Below are 6217 nucleotides of genomic sequence, written 5' to 3' on the forward strand. Positions count from 1 at the left end.
GCCTCTTCTCCACTTAGGCTCTTTGCTTATTGATAACTTCCCTTGAAAGTCTTTTCAGAACAGTTGGATATAAACTATCTGATTATATTACTGCATAATGTTTCTCTGAACAAAAAAGTAAGCTCACTACTGTATAAATAATGTACCTATCTCATAGAACTGGAAGGGACCCCAAAGGGTCATTGAGTCCAGCCCCTTGCCTTCACTAGCAGGCCCAAGTACTGACTTTTTACCCAGATCTCTCAGTGCCCCCATCAAGGATTAAACTCACAACCCTGGGCTTAACGGGCCAATGCTCAAACCACTGAGTTATCCCTTCCCCCTCATATTGTTTCTTACATGGAAATGATTAATAACCTGTTAAAACTTCAATAATTATAAAAAATACCTGTGAAACTAACAATTTAGTCTCACACACCCACCCCTTGATGCATGAAGGCTTTTCAAGGAGTAGGTTTGTCATTAGTGTAATCACTCACTAATGGTATAGTTCACTGAAAGCAAGTATATTGGATCTAGTGATTTATATCCTATCAGTCTCTGCTATAATATAATGCAGCAAAGAATCCTGTGGCACCTTATAGATTAAAAGACGTTTTGGAGCATGAGCTTTCGTGAGTGAATACCCACTTCCTCAGATGCATGCATCTGAGGAAGTGGGTATTCACCCACAAAAGCTCATGCTCCAAAACGTCTTTTAGTCTATAAGGTGCCACAGGATTCTTTGCTGCTTTTACAGATCCAGACTAACACGGCTACCCCTCTGATACTATAATATAATGGTAAATTCAGGGTGATTAAAACACAGAAAAGATACAAGTAACAGAACACCAGACAAAAAGTCTAAATTATAACCCAAGCGCACACTCTGTAAAATATGTAAATAACTTTTAGTGACTTTCTAAGGTTATGTCTACATTGGCAGAGTTACAGCGCTGAAGGGAAACCACTGTCGTGTGTTCACACTGTCAGCTGCCTGCACAATAGCATGTTCACACTTGTGGCACTTGCAAGGATATTCGGAGTGGTGCACTCTGGGCAGCTATCCCACAGAGCATCTCTTCCTCTTCTGCCACTAAGAATTGTGGGAAGGCGGAGGAGGTCACGGGGCATCCTGGGTCCTGTCCCAATGCCCCATGATTCATTGCTCCATATCCCAACAATCCTGTGCTTCCATCCACATTTGGGGCCATCTTTCAACAGTTTGTGTACTGTGCACTCTGCCTCTTTGGTCTGCGGGAATGGATCCTGAATTGTTGCTCGGTATGCTGCTCGCTTTGACTAACACATCATGAATGGCAGTGGAGTTACTTCTTAAACTACAAAGGCAAGAAGAGTGCAACATTGATCTCACCATGCATAGTAGCTATGATATGAGATTGAGTGTGGCATTCATGGAGGTGCTGACCACAGTGGAACGCCGCTTTTGGGCTCAGGAAACAAGCACTGAGTGGTGGGATCACATTGTCATGCATGTCTGGGATGACAAGCAGTGGCTGCAGAACTTTTGGATGAGGAAAGCCACATTCATTGGACTGTGTGATTAGCTCGCCCCAGTCCTACAGCACAAGGACATGAGAATGAGAGCTTCCCTGCCATTGGAGAAGTGCATGGTGATTTCACCATGGAATCTGGCTACTCCAGACTGCTACTAATCGTTCACTAACCAGTTTGGAGTGGGAAAGTCGACCGTTGGAATCATGTTGACAGAAGCATGCAGTCCCAGTAATCGCATGCTGCTCTGAAAGGCCATGATTCTGGGCAACGTGTGCGACATTGTGGATGGCTTTGCAAAAATGGGCTTCCCTAGCTGTGGAGGGGTGATAGTTGGCACACACATTCCAATTCTGACACCAGACCACCTGTCCACCAAGTACATTAATCAGAAGGGCTATTTCTCTGTGGTTCTCCAGGCACTTGCGGATCACTGTGGGCATTTCATGGACATTAACGCAGGCTGGTCTGGAAAGGTGCATGGCGCACACACTCAGACTCATAGACTTTAGGGTCAGAAGGGACCAATATGATCATCTAGTCCGACCCCCTGCACAAAGCAGGCCACAGAACCCTACCCATCCACTTCTATAACAAACCCCTAACCTATGTCCGAGTTATTGAAGTCTTCAAATTGTGGTTTGAAGACCTCAAGCTGCAAAGAATCCACCAACAAGTGACCCATACCCCATGCTGCAGAGGAAGGCGAAAAACCTCCAGGGCCTCTGCCAATCTGCCCCGGAGGAAAATTCCTTCCTGACCCCAAATATGGCGATCAGCTAAACCCTGAGCATGTGGGCAAGACTCACCAGCCAGCACTCAGGAAAGAATTCTCTGCAGTAACTCAGATCCGTCCCATCCAACATCCCGTCACAGACCACTGGGCATACTTATCTGCTGATAATCAAAGATCAATTGCCAAAATTAAGCTATCCCATCATACCATCCTTCCATAAACTTATCAAGCTTAGTCTTAAAGCCAGATACGTCTTTTGCCCCCACTACTCCCCTTGGAAGGCTGTTCCAGAACTTCACTCCTCTAATGGTTAGAAACCTTCATCTAATTTCAAGTCTAAACTTCCTAGTGTCCAGTTTATACCCATTTGTTCTTGTGTCTACATTGATACTAAGCTTAAATAATTCCTCTCCCTCCCTAATATTAATCCCTCTGATATATTTATAAAGAGCAAGCATATCCCCCCTCAGCCTTCTTTTGGCTAGGCTAAACAAGCCAAGCTCTTTGAGTCTCCTTTCATAAGGCAGGTTTTCCATTCCTCGGATCATCCTAGTAGCCAGTATCTGAACCTGTTCAGTTTGAATTCATCCTTCTTAAACATGAGAGACCAGAACTGCACACAGTATTCCAGATGAGGTCTCACCAGTGCCTTATATAACGGTACTAACACCTCCTTACCTTTGCTGGAAATACCTTGCCTGATGCATCCTAAAACCGCATTAGCTTTTTTAACGGCCATATCACATTGGCGGCTCATAGTCATCCTGTGATCAACCAATACTCCAAGGTCCTTCTCCTCCTCTGTTGCTTCCAACTGATGTGTCCCCAATGTATATCTAAAATTCTTATTATTAATCCCTAAATGCATGACCTTGCACTTTTCACTATTAAATTTCATCCTATTACTATTACTCTAGTTTACAAGGTCATCCAGATCTTCCTGTATGATATCCCGGTCCTTCTCTGTGTTAGCAATAGCCCCCAGCTTTGTCATCCACAAACTTTATTAGCACATTCCCGCTTTTTGTGCCAAGGTCAGTAATAAAAAGGTTAAATAAGATTGGTCCCAAAACCTATCCTTGAGGAATTCCACTAGTAACCTCCTTCCAGCCTGACAGTTCACCCTTCAGTACGACCCGTTGTAGTCTCCCCTTTAACCAGTTCCTTATCCACCTTTCAATTTTCATATTGATCCCCATCTTTTCCAATTTAACTAATAATTCCCCATGTGGAACCATGTCAAATGCCTTACTGAATTCGAGGTAAATTAGATCTACTGCATTGCCTTTGTCTAAATAATCTGTCACCTTCTCAAAGAAGGAGATCAGGTTGGTTTGGCACGATCTACCTTTAGTAAAACCATGTTGTAATTTGTCCCAGTTACACCTTTCAGAACATTGGCCTGTTCAGGAAGCTGCAAGCAGGGACTTTCTTCACAGGCCAGAAGTCGTCAAAATGCTCACCTACTCCTTAATGCTGTGGCTTATGAAGCCATACATGGGGCTCCTGTAGAGCAGCAAGGAGGCTGAGCAAGTGCAGAATGACTTGTGTGCTTTTGGCCATATAAAGGCCCTCTGGTGCTGCCTATATAGGAAGGGACGGGTGTCGTGTGCAGCGGGTACTGGAGTCCGCAGTGCTGGACTGGGAGGAGTGGAATGCTTCAGGTACAGACTGGAGCCAGGAGGTTGATAAGAGTGTGTTGGTGGTGTCTGGGGGGTGCATGGGAAAGAGTTTTGCAACAGTGGCTGCAGGGGAGGACATGCACAGATCTGCCCAGTTTGAAGAGCTAGTATCACCTGGAGCATGTCTGCTTGGTGCTCCATAACGTTTAAGAGCTGCTCCATGGCTTCGTTCTGGCAAACAGCATTCTCCTTTAGGTTCCTCTTCTCGCTGTCCTGCCACTCCTTCAAATCCTGTTTTTTGGCCGCGGAACCTCACGCAGAAAGTCCTCCCTAGTTCTTCGTGGTTGCTTTCTTATTCTGCACAGCCATTCAGCCGGCGATAACAAAGAGAGAGGCTGGGCTCCCAAGGTCATATCTGAAGCCAAAACACATTTTACAGAATGTGTGTTTGCAGCACACAGCACACTGATTCAGTGATTTAAACCACAGCCAGTATTCACATTCTGGTCACTAACTGGCTGACCCCAGGCAAGCACATATGAGCCACAAGACCTCCAGAATGGTGAGTAGCCACATAGGCAGGGTAAATCAGTGTTCCCACACCCTACTGTCCACTGGGCACGTGGCTCTTGGGGAGAGCCAGTACTGTAGGAGGGGCCTGATAATCATCCTGTCTCCACAGGATGTGTTCATTATGGAAGATATCTCACTGCTGAGGGTGAGCAGGGAATCAAGGGAGGGTCTTCTCCAAGACTGTGGCTTCCACCCTGGCCCTTATGTGGCTCTCCTGTGTGCAGCAAGGGTTCCCCTGCTCCCCCATGATGGCAGAGTGGCACAGGAAAGTTACTGTTAATGGGGCAAGAAACAAAGCAGCTCTGCCAAAGGACCTGCAGCAGTGGATTGCCCAGTATCTCCATCAGAGTTTCCTGGAGATCTCCGAGGCAGATTCCTGTCAAGTGAGGAAGTCAATCAGCCTGTTCCGCCGCTCAAACTAAGCATGTGGTGGTACGCACATCATACAGACACAAGCCTTCTTTCTGCAACCTTCCTGCCCCCAACAACTCACTTCAGCGATTCCCAAAATCAAATCCACTCACCAGGGGCCTCCTCTCCTGTTTATGCTTCGCCAAGATCCAACAGCTGTGACTGGCTAGCCTCCTCTAGGGTAGAAGAGAGCTCCTGGTTGCATGCATCTCTGACTTGAGTCATACTCTGACTCTGGGTCCCCCTCTTCCTCTCCCTCCACATCCTTGCCCAAGATTTCTTTCTCCTGGCTTGGTCCACACTTTACTGGCACGCGAGCCATCGAAGTATTCACAGTGGCCTTTTTTAGTGGAGATGGGGTCACCACTGAGTATTGCGCCCAGCTCTTTGTAGAATCGGCAGCTCATGGACACAGCACCGGAGAGGCAGTTTGACTCCCGCGCTTTGTGGTAGGCGTTCAGCAGCTCTTTCACTTTGACCCTGCACTGCAGTGTCCTGGTCATGGCCCCTTTCTATCATGCACTGTGAAATCTGTCCGTAGGTATCATAATTCCTATGGCTGGAGTGCAGCTGGGACTGGACAGCCTCCTCTCCCCAGATGCTGATGAGGTTCAGCAGCTTGGCAGTGCTCCAAGAGGGAGGAATCGCTTGGTGCGTGGAGCAGGCATGGCTACCTGGAAAGATATGCTGAGACCACTGTACACATCACAGAGCAAACAGGAAGGGGACTTTCAAAATTCCAGAAGAATTTACAGAGTGGGAATGACAGTTGGTCACCTAAGGGCAGCGCAGTAGAGTTCAAACCAATGACCAGAGAGGCAAGGACAGCCATTGTGGGACACCTCCTAGAGGCCAAAATGCAGCACTGTAATTGACCACAGTGTCTACACTGGCACCACAGTGCTGTACCTCCAGCGCAGAAAGCTGTACGCCTCTTGTCAGGGTGGATTTTTTTACAGCACTGCAGCTGTGCAATTTTTGCACACTAAGTGGCTTGGCAGTGTGTACACCTCAGGAGTTACAATGCAGAAAACTGCTTTACTGCGAAGGAACTTGCCAGTGTAGACAATGCCACATATGGAACTGTCATTTGTATTCAATATACACCGTAATTGCCCATCAATTCCCATTTTAATTATGAAGGAGTGTTTTTGCGATCATCTTCTGCAATTGAATTTACACAGCCTAATTCTCAACTGGTATAATTCAACACATTCACTTCCATAAGTGGAGCCATACCAATTTACATCAGATGAGGCACTGACCCATAAGCTCACCGTGAATACCATACAGTTAAAGCCAGAGACACAACTTGCCTAAGTATAAAATATATATTGTTCATATTGCATCGTTCTCCCACATTTTGTAATTAATCATTCAG

This window comes from Gopherus flavomarginatus, chromosome 9 (assembly GCF_025201925.1).
Source record: "Gopherus flavomarginatus isolate rGopFla2 chromosome 9, rGopFla2.mat.asm, whole genome shotgun sequence".
Taxonomy (NCBI): Eukaryota; Metazoa; Chordata; order Testudines; family Testudinidae; genus Gopherus; species Gopherus flavomarginatus.